The sequence below is a fragment of the Theobroma cacao genome, chromosome 3 (assembly GCF_053813885.1).
Source record: "Theobroma cacao isolate CCN51 chromosome 3, ASM5381388v1, whole genome shotgun sequence".
NCBI classification, from domain to species: Eukaryota; Viridiplantae; Streptophyta; class Magnoliopsida; order Malvales; family Malvaceae; genus Theobroma; species Theobroma cacao.
Window position 1 is genome coordinate 9,716,344 of NC_142641.1, and position 15,663 is coordinate 9,732,006.

General features: G+C 38.7%; 1 pseudogene; it reads left to right on the forward strand.

The window, feature by feature from the left end:
* Window positions 1–2,301: 2,301 nt before the first annotated feature.
* Window positions 2,302–13,024, forward strand: LOC148763573 (uncharacterized; annotated as a pseudogene).
* The last annotated feature ends 2,639 nt before the right edge of the window (window positions 13,025–15,663 follow it).

Genomic DNA, 15,663 nt, shown 5'->3' on the forward strand with positions numbered 1-15,663 from the left:
TTTGCCTATCATCTATCGATATATTGCCCCAATGTATTGATACATTTATTTGAAATAAGGGCAAATATATTGATACATGACTGAAAAAAAGGTAAAAATAAAAAGGAGTTTGAGCCATTTGCTCGTTTAGAAACATAAGCCTTAATCTCTCTTTCTCTCTCTAACCTCTTAACACATTTTCCCAAGTAGATTTTTGGAGCAATTTGAAGCTAATCCGAGCTTAGGGAAACATTATTAACGTAAAATTAAATGTTTTTACTAATAATTTTTCAATTTAATCTGTTACATTTTAAAAAATCTCATTTTTCTAACTTTAGTGAATCTCCCCCAATTCAATTGGAATTTGGAGTTAAGATTCATGCAATCCAACTTACAAGGTATGGGTTTAGCTCATTATTAAAGGGTTTGAGCTTAAATAGTTAGATCGCTAAGATTTGGTTAATTATGAAAAAGCTAGCATTTTTTGAAAGCTAAGATTTAACTAATAATTGATGTTTTGATGTTTTCTAAAGGGGAAACAAAGTAAATTGACTCATTGGCGAGCTAAAGGACGATTGTAGGCTAAGGATCGAAGCTTGGCTAAGAGCACCTTCAATTTGTCATTTTGAATGGGTTTAATTAAAATGCATGTGATCCATGATGCCTTGATAAAGGCACTACCATTGTATTAGAATAGAATATGTGTATGTATATATGTATATGGTTGCCTAGATGTAAGTGCCTAGGCTAGAGAACCAAAATATGGATTGAGTGTTTATGTACTGTGATGTGAGCCACATGGGTGGCCTATGCTGTGTGAACTTAGACTAAAAGGTCTAAAGACTATGATGAACCCCTAAGAATAGATCAACTAAGGTAAATGAGATGTAAAAAGGATTTGATCCAATGATGCCTCTGAGACATAGAGGCACTTAGAAACTGAAATGAGCTATAGACGATTAAGGCTCAATACATGTTTTGTGATATATTGTGGATGTGTTGAATGATAAAGGTAGATGGCCATTGGGAATTTGTGTTTTGTTTGAGGTTTGAATTCCAAACATTGATTTAACTTGTGGGCTAGTGGAGGTCCATCCCTTTGAGACCTTTGTGTGCTTGCAAGGATGGTGGCATTAACCCCACTTGTGATTCTTACCTTTAATGCTTTGATGCAACCCGTCTAAAATTACTTCAGGTGATGCCAATCATCGAGAGATTACTCTAGTTGATGACTTTGCTTCTTTGTGAGTTGCTTCAATACTATGCGTGTCTGATTCTCCACCTATTACTTCAGTATGCGCATGATTTGATTCTTCGCTAATTAGCCACTGAAATGTGATTTGACTACATCTAGGGGAGGTCCACTCATTGATTTGATTTGTATATGATGTGAGATAACATGGAGAGGCTTAGATAAATACGATATGAATTTGACGTGATACTCCAATAACTAGATTGTGTCATGGAGAATAATTAAAAACTTTGATTGGCTTTGAAGGTGAGCCTAATGATGTGTGTGATAATTTTTGGAGACAATAAAGATGATGATATGCCTTCACATTGGAGACTTTAGGGATAATGACATGCCCTATATTTGGAGATGTTTACTAAGACATCTAGATGCATAAATTGTGCATATATGTTATATATGTGTTTACCATATATATGATTTTGTTTATCTGCATCACTCACTAAGTATTAAAGTACTCACCCATTTGTGTACCATGTGCAGATAAATAGGCCACAGAGTTGTGTGGTAAAGGTCATCCAATGATGGACTAATTTTGGCATTCGGTATGTCTCCACCAGCTTTATCATTCTACTGCGTCAGTCACGAGTTTTCGCTCTGCACTTAGTTATTGTGTATGTAGGCATGTTGTGCCATGTGAACTTGTGTAAGGGTTGTTATGTATCAACCCGTTTTGGATGGCCAATGTATGGCTTTATGAATGTTTGTATGGATTATGAGCCAAGGATGGTGTAATATATTTTACTTTTATTATGAATATTTGGTTATTAACTCCTTTAGTTTTATGTTATGTGATTTTGGATTCTAAGTTTTGCTCGGGTTTAGTGGGCTTGTCTGCTAGGCTTGTGTACCAGCCACGAACCCTGGGTTGAGTTGTGACAAAGTTGTTATTAGAGCGTCTAGGTTAAAGAGTCTTTGGTGAAATTATGTCTATCAGCTGAGTGTCAGGATTAATGTATAGTCTTGATCATGGTTTGTGATTGCAAAACTAATTATGAATAGAAGGCTACATGAACTCTCAAGTCTTAGTAAACTTACCCATGAGATTTTAGAATTTGAATTTTGAACATGGTATGGCTTCGTCTTGGTACAAGATGCCACCTATGATGACAGCAACCTCAAAGGCCAGAAGAGAGCAACAAGCCCCAAATGAGCCTATGGAACCACCACGAGTGTCCACGTCAAGGAGCAGAGGTAGAAGTAAAGCATTAAGACATGCTCGAGATACGAAACCAAGTTATATGTACACTGGTGATGAGAATGTGGGAATCAAGGATGACTACCCTACAAGAAGATGTGTCACCCTAGAGGATTTGGCAGAAAGGTTGTAAAGTTTGGCTGATCAATTTGCTGAGTGCTGTAATAGAAGTGAGGCACCATCTGAGGAATTGGTTGATTCTAGTTCACAAGATCAGGAATATGTGCCTGAGTGTGAACATCAAAGATGGGCTATTGAAGTCACTTGGGCAGATTTTATGAAGTTAAAGCTCTCATCTTTTTCTGGTTCAATGCAAAGGAAGATCCATAAAGATTTTTCAAAGACATGGAATGTATTTGTTGTGCTTTGAGATGCTTCACATATATGTTTGTAGAATTGGTGGGATTTAGATTAAAAGATGTGGCCAGAATATGGTTTATTACACTTAAGAGAAGTAGACCATCAAGGTCAACCCTAATGTGATGGGAAGAATTTGTCCAAGCTTTTATGGATCATTTCTTACTTGATAGCGTGTGAGATGCAAAGGCACAAGAGTTTGAGACTTTGAGATAGACCCCAAAGATGATGATGAAGAAGTATGATGTCTGCTTCACCCAACTCTCATGACATGCTCCCGACTTGGTCTAAATTGAACAAAAAAGGATCAAGAGATTTATTCAAGGATTAATTGAGCCGCTCTTTAGAGTTTTGGCCACTCAGAGGTTTACCTCATATGTAGTAATGGTAAACGCGGCTAGAATTATTGCAATTAGGATATTGGAATGTAGAATGGAAGGAGGTAGGGGTCGAAGAGCTCCAACATAGGGCCATTAGGGTTGAAGAGATTCTAGAGTGACTAGGAGTCTCACATTCATATGCCATTAGAGTCATGAGGGAACTACCTCTATGCATAGAACACCAAGAAACAGTGATTCATTTAGTCCACCATCTCAACGAGAACAGTCTAACAAGCATCCAATTTAGGCCTCAAATAGAAGGGAGTTTTATGTAATTATTGTTGAAAGGCACATGGAAGACAATACCACAGAGTAGCGAGACTGTATTTTAAATATGGTCAATTTGGGCATTTGGTGAGAGATTGCCCAATGTAGAGATAGTCAGTTGAGGGTGACCATGGTTATGTGAGACAAGAGGCAACTACCCCACCTAGAACGGCACTTATTAGGAGGAACGTTAGAAATGACAAAGGTAAAGGAATAGCTTCATCATCTCAGGGTAAATCAACATAGTTGGGTAATGAAAGTAGAGGTCAATTACCTGTATTTGCTGTAACACAGCAACATGCTTAGACTTCCAACACAATGGTCACAAGTACACTTCTTATTTTGGTACAAAAGCTTTAATATTATTTGATCCCTGATCGACACATTCTTTTGTGTCCCCACACTTTGTACTGAAATTAGATCAATTTTGTAGTAACATGGAGGAATCCCTAATTGTGCTAATCCTTAAAGGAGATATTTATGGCTGAGTATGCGTATAAATTTTGTGTGGTCTGCATAAGAGACAAGGATACGTTAGCAGACTTGGTGTTGCTGCTAACTTTGGACTTTGATGTGATTTTGGGCATGGACTAGTTAACATCTTATTTTGTAATGGTAGACTACTACTGTAAGCTTGTGAATTTTAAGTTTCGAGGGGAATCCTCATTTGCGATATACGAGCATGGTAGCCCAATGTCTGTGCAAGTTGTATCAAATGTACTCATCAGACCAATGCCAAGGCAAAAAGGCCAAGGTTACCTAGCGATGACAAAAGATGTTTTGATGGAAGAAGGTAGTGAAGATTTCATACTAGTAGTGGGTTAATTCGATGCCTCCTTATCGAATGGCACCAGATGAGTTAAAAGAGCTTAAAGAGCTATTAGAAGACTTATTGAATAAGGGTTTTATTCATCCGAGTGTTTCACCTTGGGGAATTTCGATGCTATTCATGAAGAATAATGATGGTAGCCTTCAATTATGTATCAACTACAAGCAGTTGAATAAAGTGACAGTAAAGAATAAATATCCACTCTCGAGGATCGATGACTTGTTTAATCAGTTGCAAGTTGTCGTGTGCTTCTTTAAGATTGATTTACGCTCAATGTATCACCAATTGAGAATAAGAGAATGTGATGTACCCAAGATAGTGTTTCACACATAGTATGGACATTATGAATTTTTGGTGATGTCATTTAGACTCACAAATGCACTTACAATATTTATGGATTTGATGAAGAGGGTCTTCCAAGTGTATTTGGATTTATGGTCATGTTCATAGATGACATATTAGTGTATTCTAAGAGCCCAAAAGAACATGCATAACATCTAAGAATTATGCTATAGACCTTGAGAGAGCATCAACTGTATGCAGGTTTTTGAAGTGTGAGCTTTGGCTAAACAAACTCAGTTTCTTAAGACATGTGGTGTTTGAACAAAGGGTGCAAATGGATCTTAGCAAAGTAAAAGCTGTGGAGAATTGGCCAAAGCCAACGTCTATAACAAAAGTTATAAGTTTTCTAGGCTTAACTAGATATTACAAAAGCTTTGTGCAAGATTTTCCTAAGATCGCATCCACTTTGACAAATCTGACGCAAAAAGGAATCAAATTCGATTGGCCTGATGCTTATGAGGCTAGTTTCCAGAGGCTTAAGGCTTGTTTCACTTTTGCACCTATGTTAAGCTTGCCATGTGGATCCGAATGATAAACCGTGTATTACGACGCATCTTGGGTTGGGTTAGGTTACATGTTGATGTAAGACAGGAAGGTTATAGCATACGACCCTCGATAATTAAAAGGCATGAACAAAATTACCCTACACATGATCTAGATATGGTAACGATCTTATTTGCCTTAAAGATTTAGAGACATTATCTGTATAGAGAGACCTGCAAAATATATACAAACCACAAGAGCTTGAAGTTTATATTTCAGCAAAGGAATTTGAATTTAAGGCAACGTAGGTGGATAGAGCTATTGAAAGACTATGACTCACTATACTCTACCATTCCAGCAAAGCAAACGTGGTAGCGAATGCTCTAAGTCGGAAGGTGATGGCGAGTTTGGCACGTGTGATGAATGTGAAACCTCGACCTTCATAGACACGTAACTCGAGGTGGAACTTATGTTTAAAGGTTTAATTTGAGCTAATGATGCTAGTTTTATGTTACTTATAATTATTTTATGTCGTTATAGGAGTAGAATCAAAAATAATTTTAATTGGTGAAGAAAGTTCCATAATGAACAGTAGCCCTATTTGTAAATATTTTGGTTTTTCAAGTATATCTCCCACTACAGAAGTTCAAATGACATGATTTTTAAACCATTAGAAAGCTAAGAGGCAGGGCTACAACTTTGATGTTTACCCATTTTCCCAGTTCTAGCGAGAAAGTGGTCAAAATCTTTGTCGAAGTGAAAGGCTGCGTTAGAAGAACAGAAATTGGCAGAATGTTTAAGCGCCGTGGCGCTAGAAATTGAGAGCCGCGACCCTCACCGTAAATTTCACAAATAACAAGATTTTTGGGGTTTTTGAAGCTAGGACTTTTGGGAGCTACTTAAGGGATCTCTTTCAGAGGATTTTGGGCTTTTTCCTAGTGTTAAAAGAGTAAAAGATTACACAAGAACAAGAGGAAGACAAGTGACATTGCTATAGGCAATATTGTAATTTCATGAACAATTGGATAAGTTTTAACTATAAATATCTTCATTCTCCAACACATTCCTCAGATTTCCAGCACTTCATCTTCTTCTTCTTCCTCCCATCCCACATTTCTTCACCTTCCATGAGAGCACTTTTCAAGCTTTCATAACCGTCTCAAGTTAGCCTTCATTTTCATTCTTTTTTGCATTTTTTTATAGAACCTCTTATGCTCCTTCACTCTTTCACCTTAAAACCCTTGAAATGTCTTAGATCAATACTTTCTCTTACTAACTAGGGTTTTAGAGAGAGACAGAAAGACCTTCTATAATAGTTTGGAAATTCTTGAGGAGATATTCAATTGCAAATCTAGCAAGGGGAGAATTTAAATTGAGTTGATATTTAGTTGTTGAGAATGATTAATAGCTAGATTTATGAGTGTTTTGTAGTTAATGTAGTTTATTCATTTTGGTGTGATTATAATAGTGCAAATAATTAGCCACTTGATGGTAGTTAGAAGCTAGTTAGGAATAACTAGTGGAACATGATTTAGGAGATAGCTTTTAGAATTATGGTTATGTGATTGAGTTAATTATGATGCTAATGTGTGATAGGTTCCACCGAAACCCAATATCACCATTCAGGGCATTAATGGAATTTGGAGCTACTTTAAGAATCAACAAAGACAGGTGAGTGGACTTGCATTTCAAAATTTGTTTTGGGAATGTGAAGGTAATTGTACAAACATTTGAAAGATTTTATCCAGCTTTTCTTTAAAAATGTACCTTGGGAACAAGCCTTTGGTGAAGTGTTTTTATCTTGGGAAAATGTGCTATATGAATGGTTTATGTGTTATCACAATATGATGATATGTATAATATGCATTGGGTGTTTCTTTCATATGTTGATGTGGACCCGGCTATGTGCAATTAGGAGTGCGCATACGCCGATGATGACCCGACTATGTGCGAGTAAGAGTGTGCATAAGCCGATGCTGACCCAGCCATGTGCTAGTGGGGAGTGCACATGAGCTGATGACGATGGGAGAGTGTGCATGGTGATGGATATATATATACACATATATGTTTGCACATGTGTGACTATAATGTATGTGGAATCCTGCTTGCTGAACCTTGAGCATTTTTTTTAGTGTTCCAAATTGATTTGCATTGTAGTGAAATGGTTTATTTGGGATGAAAGGGAGTCTTTCTTGTTGCTCTGTTTCTCGCTGCAGCGAGAATGAAACTTTCTGTGCCACTTATTACTTGGCTACTTTTTGCCATATTTTTCACTTCTCCAATTTCATGTTGAATATGAATTCTCTATCATCACATGATTTATCAACCAAGGGTTCAATTAATGGTTTTAATAAGGACTTAAGCTAAAGTGCATCATTTTCAAATAAGTGCATTATGATTTCAAACTTTTCCTTACTATATTGCTTATTCCCTTCCTTGTTCACTCACTGGGTTTATACTTACCATTTTCAACTTCATGTTTTCAGATCAAGAGGCAGTTGGTAACTAGGTCGAGGTGTTTTCGTATATTCGACCCTTGGTAGGTGTCTCGGCATTCAGTAGTTGTACACTTCTTCAAGTCTCTCCGCTGAAAGTTGAGTACTCTTTTTTTGTTGTGTATAGACAGACTCAATGTAGATTATTAAGACGTATGTTTAGATAATACATGTATCTTTGATTAGTAATGCCACTACGAGTTGGCAATGTTTAGTATTATTTTAATTCGAAGTTATGAAATGTGATTTAGCAACTTTGATGGAACGATGAACAGGTCATATTAATAGGCTTGCTTGGGCTTAGTGGGCTATGTCCATTGAGCCCTTGCGCCGGACATGGTCGGGATTTGGGTCGTGACAATATTGGTATTAGAGCCCTACGTTTTCTAGGTTCTAGGACTTTCCTTTTGTTGGTCCAGCGAAGTGTCGGGTCTTTATGTGGAAACTTCAATTGTGAAGTGTGAACCGTGGAACATTTTACAACCAAGGGACCGCATAAATTCCCTATCTTAAAAACTACATTTTTCGGTAAGTGCGATTATAAAATGTGTTTAATAACAGGTGTTTACTCTTGTCTAGGTGAGAATGTCGCCTAAGACACGAGCCACCTCAAGACGAATGGAGGAGCAAAATGCTTCTACTTATATGGTAAATAGGCCACTGGCATCCACCTTGAGGGGCCGAGGTAGACGTGGCAGGGCCACTAGGTCGGTGAGGGTGGATACGTTTGTGAGTAGACGAGAGGAAGGACAGTCTTCAAGTGATGTAGATAGACAACCAACTGGGGGCATTACCATTGAGGATTTGGCGGCAGGCCTACAAGGAGTCAACCGGGTCATAGAGATGATGGCGACCCATATGGATCATATATAGAGGATAGTAGAGGGGAGACCTACAGTACAAGAATCCCCTAGCTCTCAAGGACAGGCCAATCACCAACATCATGAGGTCGAGAAGGGACAATTAGAGATTTCTCTTCCTGATTTTCTCAAGCTTGAACCTCCATCATTTTCGAGATTTAATGCTTCGGAGAAGCCCCAAATTTTCTTAGATATGATGGAGAAAATATGTAAAGCTTTGGGATGCTCTAGTGTTCGATCACTTGAGCTAGCCGCCTTCCGATTAGAGGATGTGGCCCAAGAATGGTATAGCTCTTTATGCAGAGGCAGACCAACGAATGCCTTTGGTGACTTGGGGTGAGTTTAGTACAGCCTTCTTGGATCGATTCTTACCACTCAGTGTACGTAATGCCAGAGCTAGGGAATTTGAGACTTTGTTGCAGACATCGAGTATGATAGTGTCAGAGTATGACATCAAATTCACGTAGCTGGTTCGCTATGCGCCTTATCTCATTTCTACTGAGGAGATGAAGATTCAGAGGTTTGTGGATGGGCTAGTAAAGCCGTTGTTTAGGGTTGTGGCATCCCAAGATTTTAATACCTACTCTGCAGTGGTAGATTGTGCATAGCGGATTGAGATGAGGACCAGTGAGAGTAGGGCCGCGAGGGATAAAGCAAAAAAAGTCAAGACAGAGGGTTATCAAGGTCGTAGAGATTTTAGTAGTGGGATGTCGTCTTCTAGCCATCACGGTCCACAAAGGGACTCACGATTAACCGAACAGGGGAGTGAGATGCCTGGTGCTAGTATTGAGGCAGGACAAAGAACCTTCAGTGCTAAAAGGTAGGAAGATTCTAGACAGGGTAGTCAAGTTATCCACCTTTGTAATACTTGTGGGGGACAGCATAGAGGAAGATGCCTCTGTGCTACGGGAGTTTGTTTCTTATGCGGTCAACCTGGACATATTTGGAGGAATTGCCTAATGGCTCATCAATCGCAAGGTTCTGCTCGTGGTTCCACCCAACCAACTTCATTTGCTCCTTCAGTCGCCACCTCATCTGATCGGGAGGCTAGTGAATCCAGAGGTATAAGTGCTGGTACTTTCTCTCAAGGTAGGCCTTCTAGGTTTGGACATCAGAGTTCTGTTGGTAAGGGTCAAGCAAGGGTGTTTGCTTTAACACCACAAGAGGCCCAAACATCCAATATAATGGTCTCAAGTACTCTTTCTGTTTCTAATATGGATGCTCAAGTATTGTTTGATCCTGGTGCTACCCATTCTTTTATTTCTCCATGTTTTGCATCTTGTTTGGGTAAATATCGTGCTAGGAGAGAGGAACAATTAACAGTGTCTACTCCTTTAAATGAGGTATTTGTGGCTGAATGGGAATATGAGTCTTGTGTAGTTCGAGTCGAGGACAAAGACACTTTGGTGAATCTAGTTGTGTTAGACACCTTAGACTTTGACGTGATTTTGGGAATGGATTGGCTAGCATCCTGCCACGCTATTGTGGATTGTTATCATAAATTGGTGAAATTTGATTTTCCCGGTGAGCCCTCATTCAATATTCAGGGGGATAGGAGTAATTTTCCAACTAATTTGATATCGATCATGTCTACTAGAAAGTTATTAAGACAGGGTTGTTTAGGTTACTTGGCTGTGGTAAGGGATACTCAGGCGAAGGTTGGAGATATAAGCCAAGTGTCTGTTGTGAATGAGTTCAAGGATGTATTTTGCGAGGAACTACCATGTTTGCCTCCCGAGCGGGAAATTGAATTTTGTATAGATTTGATTCCCTACACTAGACCTATATCCATACCCCCATTAGAATGGCACCTGCAGAGCTTAAAGAGCTTAAGGATCAGTTGGAAGATTTGTTGGATAAAGGCTTCATCCGTCCTAGTGTCTCCCCATGGGGAGCACTAGTGTTATTTGTAAAGAAGAAAGATGAGTCACTTAGGCTGTGCATTGACTACCGACAGCTTAATAAAGTGATAGTGAAGAATAAGTATCCATTTCCAAGAATAGATGATTTATTTCATCAATTACAAGGAGCACAATGTTTCTCTAAAATAGATCTGCAATCTGGGTACCATCAGTTGAGGATCCAGAATGAAGCTATACCCAAGACCACATTTCGAACAAGATATGGGCATTATGAGTTCTTGGTGATGTCATTTGGGCTTACGAATGCCCTAACGGCCTTTATGGATTTGATGAACTGGGTGTTCTAGCCCTATTTGGACAAGTTTGTGGTGGTGTTTATTGATGACATCTTGATCTACTCGAAAAGTCAAGAAGAGCATGAGCAACATCTTAAGATAGTGCTCTAAACTTTGAGAGAACATCGACTATATGGCAAGTTCTCTAAGTGTGAGTTTTGGCTTGAAAGCATTGCATTTTTAGGACATGTGGTATCCAAGGATGGGGTACAAGTTGATCCAAAGAAAGTTAAGGTAGTGGAGAAGTGTCCAAGGCAGACCTCAGTTTCGGAGATTAGAAGCTTTTTGGGTTTGGCTTGCTATTATCGTCGTTTTGTGAAGGACTTCTCCAAAATAGTCTCCCCTTTGACTAAGCTGACACGTAAAGATACAAAGTTTGAGTGGTCAGATGCTTGTGAGAACAGCTTTGAGAACCTTAAGGCATGTCTCACCACAGCTCCAGTATTAAGCCTACCACAAGGTACCAGGGGTTATACGGTATTTTGTGATGCATTACGGATTGGTTTAGGGTGTGTATTAATGCAACATGGGAAGGTGATTGAGTATGCATCAAGGCAACTTAAAAGGCATGAGCAGAATTACCTCGCACACGATTTGGAAATGGCAGCAATCGTGTTTGCTTTAAAATTTTGGAGACATTATTTGTATGGTGAGACTTGTGAGATATATACGAACCACAAAAGCCTGAAGTATATATTTTAGCAGAGGGATCTTAACTTGCGACAACGTAGGTGGATGGAGTTGCTAAAGGATTATGATTGTACTATTCTCTATCATCCGAGCAAGGTAAATGTAGTGGCGGATGCCTTGAGTCAAAAATTGATTGGGAGCTTGGCACATATCTCCACAGATAGGAGATTCTTGATTAGGTAGGTGCATAGCTTGGGAGACATGGGTGTGCACTTGGAAGTTTCAGAAGCAGGTGCATTGCTAGCACACTTTAAAGTTAGGCCTATCTTAATGGACCGGACTAAAGAAGCACAAAGCAAAGATGAGTTTGTAGCTAAGGCCTTAGAGGACCCTTAAGGAAGGAAAGGAAATATGTTTACTAAAGGCACAGATGGAGTGATGAGATATGGAACTAGAATATATGTGCCTGCTAGTGATGGATTGAGGAGAGAAATATTGGAGGAAGCGCACATGGCAGCCTATGTGGTACATCCAAGCGCTACAAAGATGTATCAAGATTTGAAAGAGGTATATTGGTGGGAAGGACTCAAGAAAGATGTAACCGAGTTCGTCTCCAAGTGCCTGGTTTGTCAACAGGTTAAGGTCGAGCATCAAAGGCCTGCAGGGCTATTACAGTTGTTACCAGTGCCTGAGTGGAAGGGGGAGCGTATTACTATGGACTTTGTAATAGGTTTGCCTCGGACTAATGGGGGTTACAATTCGATTTGGGTCATAGTAGATCGGTTAATTAAATCAGCTCACTTTCTTCCTGTTAAAACTACATACAAGGCTGCCCAGTATGCCCAGCTTTATGTAGACAAGATAATACAGTTGCATGGTATTCCTGTTTCTATAGTATCTGATAGAGGAGCATAATTCACCAGTAGGTTTTGCGAAAAGTTACAGGAAGCATTGGGCACTAAGTTGGATTTTAGCACGATTTTCCACCCGTAAATCGATGGCCAGTCTGAACGAACCATTCAGACATTGGAGGATATGTTGAGGGCCTGTGTAATAAACCTTGGGGTCAGGTGGGATCGATATTTACCCTTAGTGGAGTTTGCCTACAACAACAGTTTCCAAACTAGCAACCAAATGGCACCATTTGAAGCATTATATGGAAGAAGGTGCAGGTCACCTATTGGATGGCTAAAAGTGGGAGAAAGGAAACTCTTGGGGCCTGAGTTGGTGCAGGACGCCACTAAGAAAATACGCATGATTCGTCAAAGGATGTTAATAGCACAAAGTAGACAAAAGTCCTATGTTGATAACAGACGGAGGGACTTGGAATTTCAAGTGGGAGATCATGTCTTTTTGAAGGTCTCACCAACAAAAGGAATAATGAGGTTTGGCAAGAAGGGAAAGTTAAGCCCTCGATATATAGGACCTTTCGAGATCTTAGAAAGGGTTGGAGCAGTGGCATATCGTTTGGCATTACCACCAGACCTTTCGAATATTCACCCCGTGTTTCATGTGTCAATACTTAGGAAGTACAACTCGGATCCATCACATGTAATATGGTATGAAACCATCCAGCTAAACAATGATCTGACCTATGAGAAGTAACCGGTAGCTATCCTTGATAGACAAGTCAAAAAGCTTCGTTCAAAGGAGATAGCCTTAGTGAAAGTGTTATGGCGAAACCACACCAGCGAAGAGGTAACATGGGAAGCAGAGGAGGAGATGCGGACAAAGTATCCACACCTCTTTAATATGTAGAGGTATGATACCTAATAGTTCGATTTAAATTCGAGGACTGAATTTCTTTTAGTGGGGGAGAATCTGAAACCTCGACCTTCATAGACACGTAACTCAAGGTGGAACTTATGTTTAAAGGTTTAATTTGAGCTAATGATGCTAGTTTTATGTTACTTATAATTATTTTATGTCGTTATAGGAGTAGGATCAAAAATAATTTTAATTGGTGAAGAAAGGTGTATAATGAACAGTAGCCCTATTTGCATATGTTTCGGCTTTTCAAGTATATATCCCACTACAGAAGTCCAAATAACATGATTTTTAGACCATTAAAAAGATAAGAGCCAAAACTACAACTTTGATGTTTACCGTTTTTCCCAGTTTTGGTGGGAAGGTGGTCAAAATCTTTGTCGAAGTTAAAGGACTGCGCTAGAAGAACAAAAATTGGCAGAATGTTTGAGCCCCGCGACGTTGGAAATTTAAAGTCGCGACCCTCATTGTAAATTCCACAAATATCAAGATTTTGGGGTTTTTGAAGCTAGAACTTTTTGGGGCTACTTAACGGACCTCTTTCAGAGGATTTTGGACCTTTTCCTAGTGTTAAAAGAGTAAAAGATTGCACAAAAACAAGAGGAAGACAAGTGGCATTGCTAACGGCATTATTGTAATTTCATGACCAATTGGATAAGTTTTAACTCTAAATATCTTCATTCTTCAGCACCTTCCTCAGATTTTTAGCACTTCATCTTCTTCTTCTTCCTCCTATCCCACATTTCTTCACCTTCCATGGGAGCACTCTTTGAGCTTCCATAACCCTCTCAAGTTAGCCTTCATTTTCATGCTTTTGTGCATTTTTTTTATAGAACCTCTTATGCTACTCTTTTACCTTAAAACCCTTGAAATGTCTTAGATCAATACTTTCTCTCACTAACTACGATTTTAGAGAGAGAAAAAAAGACCTTCTATAATAGTTTCAGAATTCTTGACATATTCAATTGCAAATTTAGCAAGGTGAGAATTTAAATTGAGTTGATATTTTAGTTGTTGAGAATGATTAATAGTTAGATTTATGAGTGTTTTGTAGTTGAGGTAGTTTATTCATTTTGGTGTGATTATAATAGTGCAAATAATTAGCCACTTGATGGTAGTTGGAAACTAGTTAGGAATAACTAGTGGTACATGATTTAGAAGATAGCTTTTAGAATTATGGTTATGTGATTGAGTTAATTATGATGCTAATGTGTGATAGGTTCCACAGAAACCCCATATCACCATTCAGGGCATTAATGGAATTTGGAGCTACTTTAAGAATCAACAAAGACAGGTGAGTGGACTTGCATTTCAAAATTTGTTTTGGGAATGTGAAGGTAATTGTACAAACATTTGAAAGATTTTATCCAACTTTTCTTTAAAAATGTACCTTGGGAACAAGCCTTTGGTGAAGTGTTTTTATCTTGGGAAAATGTGCTATATAAATGGTTTATATGTTATCACAATATGAGGATATGTATAATATGCATTGGGTGTTTCTTTCGTATGTTGATGTGGACCCGGCTATGTGCGAGTAGGTGTGCGCATACGCCGATGATGACCCGGCTATGTGCGAGTAGGAGTGCGCATAAGCCGATGCTGACCCAGTCATGTGCTAGTGGGGAGTGCACATGAGCTGATGACGATGAGAGAGTGTGCATGGTGATGGATATATATATATATATACATATATATATATATATACATATATGTTTGCACATGTGTGACTATAATGTATGTGGAATCCTGCTTGCTAAACCTTGAGCATTTTTTTTTAGTGTTCTAAATTGATTTGCATTGCAGTGAAATGGTTTATTTGGGATGAAAAAAAGCCTTTCTTGTTGCTTTGTTTCTCGCTGCAGTGAGAATGAAACTTTCTATGCCACTTATAACTTGGCTGGTTTTTGCCATATTTTCCACTTCTCCAATTTCAAGTTGAATATGAATTCTCTATCATCACATGATTTATCAACCAAGGGTTCAATTAAGGGTTTTAATAAGGACTTAAGCTAAAGTGCATCGTTTTCAAATAAGTGCATTATGATTTCAAACTTTTCTTTATTATATTGCTTGTTCCCTTCCTTGTTTACTAATTGAGTTTATACTCAGCATTTTCAACTTCATGTTTTCAGATCAAGAGGTAGTTGGTAACTAGGTCGAGGTGTCTTCGTATATTTGACCCTTGGTAGGTGTCTTAGCATTCAGTAGTTGTACATTTCCTCAAGTCTCTCCACTAGAAGTCAAGTACTCTTTTTTGTTGTGTATAGACAGACCCAATGTAAATTATTGAGACATATGTTTAGATAATACATGTATCTTTGATTGGTAATGCCACTACGAGTTGGCAATGTTTAGTATTATTTTAATTCGAAGTTATGAAATGTGATTTAGCAACTTTGATGGAACGATGAACAAGTCATATTAATAGGCTTGCTTGGGCTTAGTGGGCTATGTCCATTAAGCCCTTGCACCTGTCATGGTCGGGATTTGGGTCATGACAATGATCTTTGGTGCAGCGTTTGTATGATCTAGGCATTATGGGAGTACACATGGAGATTAATCACTCAAATGCCTTGTTGGCACATTTTAGAGTCTGACCAATGATTTTAGATCAAATCAAAGTTGCCCAC